The sequence below is a fragment of the Aricia agestis genome, chromosome Z, assembly GCF_905147365.1.
Source record: "Aricia agestis chromosome Z, ilAriAges1.1, whole genome shotgun sequence".
NCBI classification, from domain to species: domain Eukaryota; kingdom Metazoa; phylum Arthropoda; class Insecta; order Lepidoptera; family Lycaenidae; genus Aricia; species Aricia agestis.
Genome location: NC_056428.1, coordinates 10,153,881 through 10,168,252, shown reverse-complemented (window position 1 = coordinate 10,168,252; position 14,372 = coordinate 10,153,881). Strand labels below are relative to the sequence as shown.

The 14,372-nt window shown below is 34.8% G+C and overlaps 1 protein-coding gene across 1 annotated transcript in view; it reads left to right on the top strand.

Moving 5' to 3' along the window:
* LOC121738814 (ADP-ribosylation factor-like protein 4C) overlaps window positions 1–14,372 on the top strand; it is a 75,042-nt gene that overhangs the window by 21,890 nt on the left and 38,780 nt on the right. The window lies entirely within an intron of this gene.

Sequence of the window (14,372 nt, the reverse complement as noted above, 5' to 3'; positions counted from 1 at the left end):
ACTTCAAAGTAATGAAGACTGTAGTATGTACAGAAATAGTTGAGATTTAGACGAATTCTGAAAAAGTCACTAGTATAGAGTAAGAGTTATTTAATAATTTTTAGTTCATATTATATTATTATTGTTTTTACCTTGGAAGTCGGTTTTAAATTTTTGTTAAAAATAATAATTTGATATTATACCTACAGGTTGTTAGAGTGAACATTTTTCATATAAATTCTTTACCGCAAATCAAAAATACAACGTACATACATAAAGAAGAAACATAACCAATTTGGAACTGTCGAGCAAAAGGGGTCCTTAACGCTTTGAGCAGTTTTGAACCTACTACCTAGATACTTTTTGATATAATGCCCCTTATCAGGGCATTAATAGTAAGGAAAAGTATGAATAACAGTAAAAAGCTTGTTAACAAAACAATTCATAGGAATTTGCAATAAAAAGCTAAACTATTCGCTATAAAAGGCAGCATTACAACGATTAGAGATTAGCTACAGACATTAGTATCTCATATCGGTAAAATTGCTCTGTCGCTGAATTTCCCGATACCGCCGTGACAGCAGACCGCATTTCCAATTATCGGGACTGAAATACCTCTCACACACGCACACACACACACACATACACACACACATAAACGTACTATACACACACATTCAGGCGGAAAACTATATTTAAGTACAACATACATATTACACACATACTCGAACAATATTATACACACTTGGCCGCGCGGCAGCATTGTTTACGTGAAACTCTCCCTCGTTGACTCTAATAATACTCCTTTTTTTGCTTTACAATATATAATAATATATTAACTAATAACAAAGAAATAGACAGCTGAATGATATGATCTTATTATTGTAGTACCATTTTTGTGGTAATTAATATGTATTATGGAGTATGACAAATAGCACTACTATACTTCGATTAAAATAAACTAAAACGCATTATAACAATACATAGATCCAAATCTTCTCGTCTCAAGAAGGCAGCTTAAGAAATCCTGAATATCCCATTCGTCACAGTCAGACGGAGTAACAAACTATCACAGATAACCACGTCAGTCGCTATTGCCCCTTCAAAATGATTTATGTTCAAAAACAACTTATCACTAGAGAGTTGGATTTCATAATGGGTTTTTGGAATCTTCTCTTAAATATATGGCGCACAATCGAGTCAAAAATAAGATATTATAGTAGTTAGTAAATTAAGTACCCAAGTACTAGGAGTAGTATTAATAATTATACTTTCATTCCAAACAAATTTTTGTTTCTTACATTTGTAAGAAACAAAAGTTTGTTTGGGCAAGTCCTATTTAGGCAAGGATTTCGTACATACGCGCGTTGAGATACGGAAGATTTTTCATTAAAAAAAAAAAACAAGTAAGTAAGTACTTCAAGTAACATTTCCATCTCGATGATATGCGATAATTGCTTTTCTTTAATCACAATCCAGCTGCATAGCGGAATCGACATAATTTAGGGCTACGTAAAAATAGATTCTTCAGTTGATGAATGTTTCAAATCTTTATTCTACTTCTCTATCTTCCGACCACAACTTGGCTATATTCTGTTGCAAATTGCAATATGTTGAGTTACAAAAATCCATGGCTAAACACCATGAAGGCAATGAATCAAAACAAAACAATGGGCTCGGCTTGAACGGTTACGTAATAGCTTTCTCGATTGTTAATCTTCCAGTTACCTTTATGCGATAGATATCAAAATGGCACGTTTCTTGTGCGAGTATTTACCATGGAATCACATAATGGCGTGAGATTGCTGCGTTCCTCGAGCCAGCGAGTAGCACGAGCGTACAGAATTAGTAATGGATAACATATCAACAATTAATTTCACTTTCGATTGCAGGTTTTATGTAATCGGTGACTACTCTCGTGCAAGAAAAGTTCTTTTTAAAACGACGATGCCCAAAAGTCTTTTTAGAAAAAGACTTGAGCATTCTCAGAAGTTTGTAATCAAAATTGAATGAAGTTTATTATTTTTAACCGACTTCCAAAAAACGAGGAGCTTATATATTCGGCTGTGGATATATATATTTTTTTGTATGTTCGACCACTACTCCGCCGTTTGTGAACCGATTATCAAAATTTTTGTTTTGTTATATTAGGTTTCACTCCAATTTAGTCCCATTTTCACAACAGTGGTGATCTGATGATGGGTTCCATGAGTAATCGAGGGAACTCCTCAAAATTTATATCGAAACATATGGTGATTTTGGTTTTATGAGAAGCATTCTAAGCATATGCTACCAAAACAAGATTTTGCACCAAGGTATACTATGGTTCCGAAGATACTAAGAGAACTCCGGATTCCTTATAGATACAAGTTTGGGGGTTTAGGCGTTGTTTTAAGAACTGAAAGCATATACTACTAAGCAAATTACATTCATCATCATCATCATCATCACTACCATGTCAGGGTCACCAATGTCACAACTCACATGGTTGTATATGGATACAATATACACACAACACCATAAAATATCAGCAGACATCACGTTATGTCCTTATTTATTTGGTACATTTCAAAGTGATTTTAATACAAAAAAATTTACTTAATGTTGTTTCAAAATACATAATATTTCAAGTACCACAAAATTGAACATAAGTAACAAATTCAATCTTTACTCCAGAGCGTAAGGCACACATTTGGGTTGGACTGAAGGAAACGGGGCACTATGGAAAAAATACTTAGAAAAATTTTTCGTCAATATTTTAACCTCTTATAAACCACCCTTTTTGAATATACTAATCGATAGGGGGCGCCAAGGGGAGTAAGAAATCTCAAATAAACTTTTCTCAAAAATCAACCCCCGGCCAGATACAGGCCGATATACGAACCTCGTTAGTATGGCGAGAATACTTTGGCTAAGGTTTAGGAACCTACGTCAATTAAATGTTGGTGACATGGGTTAAGGAGGATTGTTTTGAGTGAGAAAAACTCCTTCTTACCGTTTCCACCGCCAGTAAACTCTCCGTTTAGAAGAAATTCGCATTTGAGATTTTCGTAATCATCAGATAAGATCATCTGTTTTCTGATGTTTACGAAGTATTTTTAAGGCATCTCAAGGCTGTGATGAGTGGGTCTTACTTAACTACTCAGCTACGGATACCGAACGGGGGGCTCGGGGGGCGCAGCCCCCCGCAAAACAAAAACAAACACAATCTAGAAAGTCCAAAAGTAGGTTAGGTTAGAACTTAGACCACAACACCCAGATATAGGAGCCCCGCGTAGCGGGGCTCCGTCGACTTTCTTTTGTAGTAGTTTGTCAAATAAATTGGGGTAGGTTTGTAAACATTTACCAAGATTAAGATAATATTAAGGGGTTGAAGTTGAATTTTCTTACGCGATGGTTAGTAGGTAACTAAAAAGAGTGAAATTATTATTTTTAACAAAAAATTAAAACCGACTTCCAAGGTAATCACAACAATAAAATTTTCCTATCTAATAGTGCCTTTTTCCGAATTCGGCTAAACCTCAACTATTTCTGTACTCAATCTTCATAATTTTAAAGTCGGTGCCAGTTCCAAAAGTTTTAAATATTCTGTCAGAGAACTAAAGATTCAGCTATCTGGTACCGACTTCAAAATGATGAAGATTGAGTACAGAAATAGTTAAGGTTTAGCCGAATTCGGAAAAAGGCACTATTAGATAGGAAAAATTATTTAATACTTTTTAGTTCATATTATAAGGATGATATTATTGTTTTTACCTTGGAAGTCGGTTTTAATTTTTTGTTAAAAATAATCTTTATTTAATTGAATTTTTCTTCAGTCTACTTGAGACATTCATCTCAATCTAAAGTCTAAATTCTTTAAAACGAAACGCTCAAAGAAAATTCGTCTTAAGTTTTTTTATACACCAAGCTAGCTTACATCATAATAATATAGGTATATAGATTATATCATATATACCTATTATATCATACTATATAACCGTATTATGTTCATATTTTAGAATATATAACCGTAATGCCTCAATTAAGCGAAAGGTCTGGAAGTTATTTATAACGTTATAACGTAGAGTTATATGATCTAAGATACTATCTTAAATTATGTAAGACTTTACATATTTTAACATAATGTATGCAAAGAAAATATGTGCTGGTGGCCAATAAACGTATAATGTAAGTAAAATAAATAATCATAGATTTACTTACATATAACTTACTGTTTGATAAAAATACTATGTAATGATTTGTATTTATATTATATTGGAAATTATAATACAATTATAATATTATAATGTTAAACTCTCAATAAGACACGTGACTCGATGGAAAATATTATCCATTGACCCGTGAAAATTTTTACAGTTCATAAAACAAGGGCAAGAATTAAATATCAAAGCTCCTTACAAAAATAAACAAAATTTTGTAGGCGTACTTAGTTGTATTAAAAAGAAAGCTTTACGAAAGAAGAGGCTATAAGAATTTTCCGAGTCCTCAATATTCGTCGAATTATACTCAGAATCGAGAACGTAAGATATTGTGATTGGATTTTTCATTTTTGTCATTTTGAAGAAATTCTTTTTTGTTATGAGTTAATAGCGATCAAATTACATTGATTTTCTTTTTGTAACGGCATTTTATCATTAAAATATTATAATATAGACTTTATTTTTTGGAACTTATTATTCGGTAGATTATTCGGGACTTAACGCGACTTGTTTCTAATACTACATACTTTTTTCTCGACGCAAATTTTTCTAGAAATAAGTCGCGTTAAGACCCGAATAATAAGTTTCAATTATTATAATGCAATGCGAAATAAAAGTTTTTATGTTTATTTTTTGTTCTTGAAAAGGCCGGCAAGGCACCTGCAGCTCTTCTAATGTTGCGAGTGTCCATGGGCGACGGTAGTTGCTTTCCATCAGGTGACGCGTTTGCTCGTTTGCCCCCTTATTTTATTTAAAAAAAACTAAAATCTAAGGGTCATTTCACATTGATGAGGTGATGCGACGCATTTTTAAATGAACCATTCGAAATTGTAACCTGTTCCAACCCTACATCGGGGGAGGCAAGTTCGTCAGATATAAAGTTCAGTTTTAAATATCTCGTTCAATATGCATTACCTCGTGGTTGCAATAATTATGTATTCCGAGGCTTTTTAATTAATACAGAGTGAAAAAAAATCCATAAATCCACTACACCATAGCAACATGACTTAAGCCCCCATCACACGATTGATCACTCTCCTGTAATCCCGCTCGCTCCCGTTTTGACCTACTTTCCATCCCGTTTTCATGTCAATGTTTTATTGATTCGCTCGATATTTGTGCGAATAAACAATTTGCATCATTTTAAATATAGCCATCCTAATAATAGCTCTTCTCTATGTAAACAAAATATGAATTAATTGATCTTCTGCTCATATTTCTTCTAAAGTTTCTTGAAGTCTTCGAAAGTGTCTTCCATAAGTTATTACTTAATATTAAAACTTTAATGATGACTTTTATTTTCATAGGTTTATGGACTTTATGTCAAAATCAAAATCATTAAATTGTAGTCATTAATTACTTTATTTATTTTATTAAAGCAACATTAATTAGTAAAAACAAACACATTGTTTACTACGACATACGTGAATGAAATATTTTAGAAACAAAAAGTATATAATTTAAATTAATATACACCACAAAATACTCCTCTTATGTCCAAAACTCCCAGCCACATGGGACGCGTAATACCTCTATCACAACTATCATAGATGACACCCGTATGTGACATAATGCGGATGAAAATAGACGGTGCCTTTATAAATATCCCTTTACGTAACTTTGTATAGCATGACGTAATTTTTGTATTATATTTACTTTGGCATCATATTGTATTTACGTTGTTTCCTTAAGGCGAGGATAAACCTCAATTTGTTATTCCGTGACTCCCGGTTTACCTAGTTCCAATATAATAAAGAAGTGTTAAAAATATGAGATATAAAGCACAATATTTAAAATACCTTAAACCATAAACATTTTAATAAAACGTAATACTTTGGCTGTAATTAATTTACGAACTCACCTCCGTTAAAATCTATTTCATCGAAATATAAGTATTAACTAGGATAATTATACATTTTATTTGAATAAATTATTAGTAAATCTATATTAAAATGTCGTTAACCGAACAATTATGATTCTAAATGTTTATTTCCAAAAATATCTAAAAAAACATGAAAAATAGAGAAGATCCGCCCGAGTTACGACAGTTTTATGCTAAGCTAAAATGAATCTTATTGCGATGCGTATACGCTGAGTCTTTGGTTGTGTGCAAGGTTATCGTTTTGGATTGAGATTAATCCCCCCCGCCTTAAGGTCCCTCTCCGCGTTCGTGATGATAGATTGCGAACTGTTTTCAGCAAGCACAATCGACGTTGATCGTGGGCCGTGGCCAATCATTGTCGCACGTAGTACTTTATCGAACTTACACTCTCTCCTCTCGAACTTCATCAACACATAATTATTATATTTATCTGTCTATTCAAGATCAACAAAGAAGTTACTATGTAAAGCACACTGATAAACCAACTTTCTAATCAAATTCTTCATTTTTCCATTTTCCCCAAAACCATAATCGTCATGGTCGTAACATGTAGATTATAGGTAGTATTTGAGTAACCTATCATATTGTTCGAAGTACTAAAGGAACAAAACATAAAAACCATATTATAAATGATAGCTGTGAGAGGAATAATGAAATCGGTACGGTACGGTGTGCCTACGAATAGGGTATTGTAGTTAAATAATAGATAAAATACTTTTTGTAGAGTGGAGTCTAGGGCTGGCATCCACGAGTTTTTGTTTTTTTTTTTTTTGTAATTTTATGTGAGTAATATAATACATTGTGACTTGTTTAACTGCCATATACACAAGGTTTTAGATTACAAAGTTTACAATTATAATTTATTCAAACATTTCAAAATACATTATAAGTAACTAGCGACCCGCCCCGGCGTCGCACGGGTATAAAATAAATTATATAGCCACTGAAAAAATGATTAAAATCGATAGCCTATGATCCTTCACGTGATCTACTTCTTATCTGTGCCAAACAAAAATTTCTACAGCAGTTCGCGAGATAGGCACTTTCAAATAATTTTTTCCACATTCTCCTATTAGTCTTAGTGTGGTAAAATATAGCTAATAGCCGTCCTCAATAAATGGGCTATCTAACACTGCAAGAATTTTTCAAATCGGACCAGTAGTTCCTGAGATTATCGCGTTCAAGTTAGCCCTTTCAAATAATTTTCCCCGTTTTTTCCACATTTTCCTCTATTTCTTCGCACCTATTATAGTCTTAGCGTGATAAAATATAGCCTATAGCCATCCTTGATAAATGGGCTATCTAACGCTGAAAGAATCATCAAAATCCGTTGCGTAGTTATAAAGATTAAAGGGAACAAAGGGACATGAGGGACAAAAAAGCGACTTTGTTTTATAATAATATGTATAGAGTATAGATATAGACGAGCTTCGTCGAAGCTGTTTCGATTTAATTTAATACGAGTAGTTAAATTATGGCTGGTGACCTAAAATAATGTCCAATTACAAAATTTTGTTTTAAACACGCCCACGTATTTTCATTACTAAAATGTATGTGGCAACCCTACAAACTCAATCGAAAGCGCAAATAGACGGGCCGCGTACAAGTTCATATTTTATATGTTTGGCGTGTCTTCAAATATAAGTTATATTTAGTATCATAACTGTTATCATAGTTATATTTAGTACTACATGACGCCCGCAACAAGTGTGCACATGCGTTTATCGCGCGGGAACCGTACATTTTTCTGGGATGAAAAGTATTCTATGTCATTTCCCGGGGCTCAAAGTATCTCCATACTGACTTTAAGCAAAATCGGTTAGTGATTTGGTCGTGAAGAGGTAACAAATTTTTGCAATGTTACTTTTTGCGAGATTCAACACTTGATGTCGTGTCGTTGAATTAAATACGTTTTTATTGACAGAGAAATCGTATAATCCGTTTCTACAGTATTCTATTTCTTTGTGATGAATAAAAATTAGCACCTTGATTCAAGTTGTCACCTCGAGGTGGTGAAAGTCGACACCCGCTGTGATTCGTAAGGTTCTGACCCTGTTTAGGTTCTTATACAATCGATGAAGCGAGATTTCCCATAAAAAATTACAAAGCACGACGTGAAGGGACAGGTTGTTTTTTGTAAAATAAATATCGCAGAAGAGAAAATTTTTAAAAGGTAGGTCGAACCAATGAAATACTAGATAATACGTTATTATTCGTAGAAAATATGAAGATTTGGTCCGGCTCCGGCATCATAGTACAGAAACACTACTATATATAACTAAAATATACATGTGTTTGCCTTAAAAGCAATTTATAGCAGACACGATATCCAAAATTGTATGAGGAAGCTCGCTTGGTGTTGCTAAATGCTAAGTCTAGAAAAGATCGGAAAACAAAATTTTGACAACCCTATGAACATTTTGATACGTTAAAAATATACAGCATCCGAGTTGTAGTAATTACCTCATTCTATAAATATATTTAATACAACTTCAAAGAGTGGTCTGTTCACTCGCTATACTGATCTCATTAGGTGCACGGACCATTGAAAGTCTGGTGTAATCAAAGATGAACCTTATGGTAACGTGTTACGTCATATTTTCCCGTGTGTTGTGATGTGCATATTTTAACATGGTGTCCATAGATTGAGTGGAACGAGAGATATGGTGCCATTACTATCTAATATTAATAGAAATGAGTATGAAACTAGGGTAACCTAGCTTTAAGGTGTTTTTAGTTACAAGCACCTAAAAGGCATAAGCTTTGTCAACTAACTATAATATTATCTTATATCTAGATGGAGTTGTAAAAGTTGATGAAGCTTACAATGTAAATTGTAAAGTGTCAGATGAGAAACAGTTTATTTACTCCTCCATCGCGTCTAGTTTCATTTTGTGTGTGGCTGAAATGAAAACCATCCCATCTACAATGTTTCAATTTACGAGGTGGCATATTTAGTTTTAAAAGTCATCACGGACCGAAAGGTAGTAGGTTTATAAAGACCGACAAGGCTTTAAATGAACATGCCGAAAAAAGGAACTAACGCCGCCTGCCGCCCCAACCCATTTTTGACAGTTCTTCCTTACCGGCTGCGCCCCCGCCTTGTCGGTCTATACTTGCCTATCATTGTGTCAAAAATGATAACAGTAGTTTTGAAGTCTAAAAGCCTAAAAGGACTATACAACCGGCATATCTATACCCCTAGCCTCCCTAGTCTATGGTACTCAGTAATCAGTAGTGGCATACCGAGCAGGTAGATCTCCGTTTCCGGTCGCGGCGGAAGTGAGCACGTGCGCGTCACGCCACGCCGACATGTTAACCGTCATGGTATTATGTGATGTGATTAGAGTACAGTCGCGAACATATTGTCAGTTCACAATGCACATTGCATTTTGCATCTAACACCACGGGTTGCAATAATATGTGTAATATTTTATAGGAGTTTTACGTTAATAATTTAGTAAAATATTTGAAAACCGAAGCTTGAAGTTTGAAAATTTCCTCGCGTTTTCAATTTCGTTGCAAATCGTGAGATAATTTGCATTTCCAATAAAATAAAATGCGCGTACCTTGTTTGCATTTTAAACCCACGAATATGCTACCGTGAGGTGTTGCAAACAAAATAAAGTTTAGCTACCGTATCTACTTAAAGCAAGAAAAAACCTAATGACAAACAGAAGAAAGGTTTAAGGTACAAGTTGGAACAGAGCGACACGTCGCAACTGCAGAAGACGTGTCGTCGCGACACAGGTTACTATGTCTATGAAATACACTTCGCAGCTACACGAAGCTAGCAACACTTATTTAAAGAAATACATAGAAACTAGCGAACAGTGTCGCGACGACACGTCGTCTATGTTGTAGCGACCCGCCCCGGCTTCGCACGGGTATAAAATTTATAGCCACTGAAAAAATGATTAAAATCGATTCAGCAGTTTTGATTTTTATTCATTATTACGACCCGTGGCCCGCATTGGTCGGTACCGCCGCAAAAGCTACGTCCCGCAATTTTTAAATATGTAATATCTTCGAAAATATTCATTTAAATCGTATGCTGTAATGTATACAATACTTAGTACATTATTTTGATAAATCTCGTATGGTTCAGCCTACGTTTGCAATGTAAGCGGAACAAAATGTAATTATTTACGACATCACATTAGAAACCCCAACAATAACAATATTTCTCCACTATTTAATTAATGTTATTATACTTATAAACCTTCCTCTTGAATATCTCTATCTATTAAAGAAAACTGCATCAAAATCCGTTGCATAGTTTTAAAAATTAAAGGGAACAAAGGGACATGAGAGAAAAAAGCGACTTTGTTTTATAATATGTATAGTGATTTACAATAATGCGTATTACAAAGTACTCACTAATGGCAAGGGCTGGTTTTTCTCTACAGGAAAACCTTACTTGTACGGTCATAATATATATTAGGTAGAATACTAATATCGTATTATCCTAAAAACGTAAGAGTTAATAACTTTATAAGTCATAGGAACCTCACCATAAAATTATTAGTAAGTATTTACATTAAAATGTCGCAAAATAAACGTTGAAAACTGTGGCAGAAAAGGAATAAGTCCGCGAAATACGACGTAAAATCTCCTTCCTCTGGAATATGTCCCATAACAACGCCGCAATTACACCAGAACAAACATTATGAAACGCTTTCATCTATACATCTATACATATAAATAAAATTGGAGTGTCTGTTTGTAATATTGAAAGAACCGGTTTTTACTAGATGCATATGAATGTATATAGGGTACAGACACCAAAACAACCTTTTTTACAATTTTTGTCTGTATGTCTGTCTGTCTGTTTGTTCCTGCTAATCTCTGAAATGACTGGAGCGATTTTGACGTACTTTTTTTGGCAGATAGCTGATGTAGTAAGGAATAACTTAGGCTACTTTTTAACCGACTTACGAAAAGGAGGAGGATATATTTTACTTTTTTTTGTATTTGTTCTCGGACAACCACGCCATTAGTGGACCGATTTTCAAAATTTAACTAAAGTTCACGCGGACGAAGTCGCGGGCAACAGCTAGTATGAGATAATATCGACGCCGGTAGCGTTGGGCACAAAATAAACGAAGACACGAGTGGATAAAGTGGGTAACTATTATTTTATAACACAAGAGCAATTATCCTTTTTTCCCTTATAATTTGAATAGATAAGGAACACAATCAAATAAAAATCACGGACGGAGGAGGAGTAGGCTGTAGGAGTCAAAGTTGCTAAGCTAAAGTGGAATTGGGCTGGCCACGTTAGCAGTATGCATTCCGACCGCTGGGCAAAGAATAAAGATATCGACAGAGTGGCCGCAATGGAAGACGCAACCGTGGCCGGCCTAAGAAAAGATGGCACGATGAGCTGGAGGCGTATCAACTGGGCTGGTCAACGGTGGCGCCGAAGCGAGACAAGTGGAAGACCCTGGGGGGCCTTTGCCCAGCAGTGGGATAGAAGCCTAACAAAAAAAATTAACAAACCTTGTAACTTACCTACTTCATCATCAAGCTAATATGCGGGGTGTAACAAAACTACTTAAGTGATAATACTTTTGGGTGTGTACGTGTTCCTTATAGAAAATTCACTGTGAATGTAGCAGCACTGAAAGGCCAATTTTTTTTTTCACTTTTGTATGGGGAAACTCGTGACGCGGGCCCTTGCCCATACAAAAATGTAAAAAATGTTGGTCTTTCAACGCTGCTACTGTCACACACACTTAGTTTTGTTACACTCTGTAGAATATAATAAACTTTTTTTTTATTTCAAATCATTTTCCCGGTCCTAAAGCCTTCATTTATGCAAACAACGTCAGTTTTCAAATTGTCGCCCATGACCCATCTCATTCATGTCTTCGAATACGGGCCCGAATTACGTAACGCTTTTATTCATAACTGTACCTGCAGCGGTCGATGGATGGCACCGCAGTTTTTTTGCAAGTTCTGCATTACAAATATTAACAACTTTAAATTCTAATGGTTTAACAATATTAGTAGGAAGTCATTATAATACACAAATTCTTCTCTCTTATTTTCCTTACTAAATACTAAAAATGTTCAACTTTAATTATTTTACTAATATAAAACACCGGCTTATCACAGTAACAAATGAAAATTCCCATGAATATAACGACGCAGCAGGGACTTATATTATGGGATTAAACGTGGTTTTATTAATGGTTGGATAAAATTGTTCGTAATTACAATAATTTGTAACTGTTGCTTTAACTGAAGTAATTATTAACAGACGCCTTCATTAATAATTCGCACCTCGTATTTGTTAAAAGTTACGGCTCGACTTACACTAATTATATGACATAATATTATGTATACTTACGTCCGCGCTAACAAGCGGTTTGGTCGCTTCTCCACGAGATCACAAACAATCCATACTAATATTATAAATGCGAAAGTATCTCTGTCTGTCTGTCTGTCTGTCTGTCTGTCTGTCTTGCTTTCACGCCAAAACTACTGAACCGATTGCAATGAAATTTTGTATACAGTTATTCTAGAGTCTGAGAAAGGACGGCTACATTTTGATGTGGGAAAATATCTTATTTCCATGAAAATATCGATGAAAATGAATTCGCATTGCGCGTGGCCAGCGCTCATGCCGGGGGTCCTGGGTTCGAGTCCCGCAGGCGGAACAAAAAGTTTTCAATGTTCCTGGGTCTTGGATGTGTATTAAAATAAAATTTCAAAAATCTTAAACATATTTTATGTATAATCTATACTAATATTATAAATGCGAAAGTATCTCTGTCTGTCTGTCTGTCTGTCTGTCTCGCTTTCACGCCAAAACTACTGAACCGATTGTAATGAAATTTTGTACACAGATAGTCTAAAGCCTAAGAAAGGACATAGGCTACTTTTTAACTGGAAAAGGGTAAGGGGGTGAAAATGCGTAAATTTGGTCAAATTAAGTTAGTTCCAAAAACTCAAAATAGATGGCACCAAGAGTCCCCTAGATCGCGCTATTGCTTGCTCATGCGTATTTCTATAAGAGGTGAAACCATGCAAAGCTAGGTCGATTCTTTCGATTGTTATACACGTTATTAACTATGAACTCACCTACCAACTTAGATTAGATATCAAATTCAAAAACAACAGCGCCAAAACTACTGAACCGATTGTAATGAAATTTTGTACACAGATAGTCTAAAGCCTGAGAAAGGACATAGGCTACTTCTTACTGAAAAAAGGGGTTGTAAGGGGGTGTTTATGCGTAAATTTGTTCAAATTAAGTTAGTTCCAAAAACTGGAACAGATGGCGCCAAAAGTCGCCTAGATCGCGCTATCGCTTGCTCATATGTATTTTTATAAGAGGTGGTACCATGTTGAGTTAATATTTCGATTCTTTCGATTGATATACAATATACATGTTATTAAATAACTCACGTACCAACATAGAAATCAGAAACAACAGTCTACCAATAATAAGTACTAAATAGTTTATGGCCTATGGGTATTGGCTATTGGGCAAAGCTAAAGTTGTGTAATGCATTATGCAGCTAAGTTGTGTACCGCTAAATAAGCTTTAAAAGGTATAAAAAAGTTTAGGTACCAGGGTTTTAAAAAGCTTTTGACACCAATTTTATTGACACCGCGCGCTATAAACTGAAGTCCACCCGGACGAAGTCGCGGGCAACAGCTAGTTTTAAATAAATTTGTTTGCATTGCCGCAAGCAGTCTAAACAAAAACATATAAAATTCCAATAAAACACTGAAATGTACTCGATATTGTCACTTGAAAGTAAGATAAATGTATCTTTTACAGCCACTAACAAGCTCTTTGTATTAGTCAGCTATTTATCTTTCAAAGAAACTTACAAGCTCATCCTAACCTAAGTTAGTCTTGTCCATAATAGTACCAGAATGTCCGCAAAACTGTCCGTTAAAACTAACCCACCAAGTATCCCGTAAAACATTCTGTATAAGGATAAACCCGCTGGAGATAAATTCAATCTCAGGCCTGATTGATCCTTTCTGGGATCGTTGCGGTATCCTTCAGGTTAACTCGATCCTTCGACTTTTGTTAAACTAGATGACACCCGCAACTCCGTTGTTTTTTAAACCAAATATTTTTGTTTGTCCAAAATTAGTTTATGTCGCGGGAACCGTACATTTCTCCGGCATAAAAAGTATCTTATTATGTATATCCTTTCCTCTCTCAAACTCTCTTCATACCAAATTCAAGCAAAATTCAGCGGTTCGGGCGTGACGAGGTTATAGACAGGCAGACACACATAATATTATACATTTCCCATTTTTAATATTAGTATGAATTTACA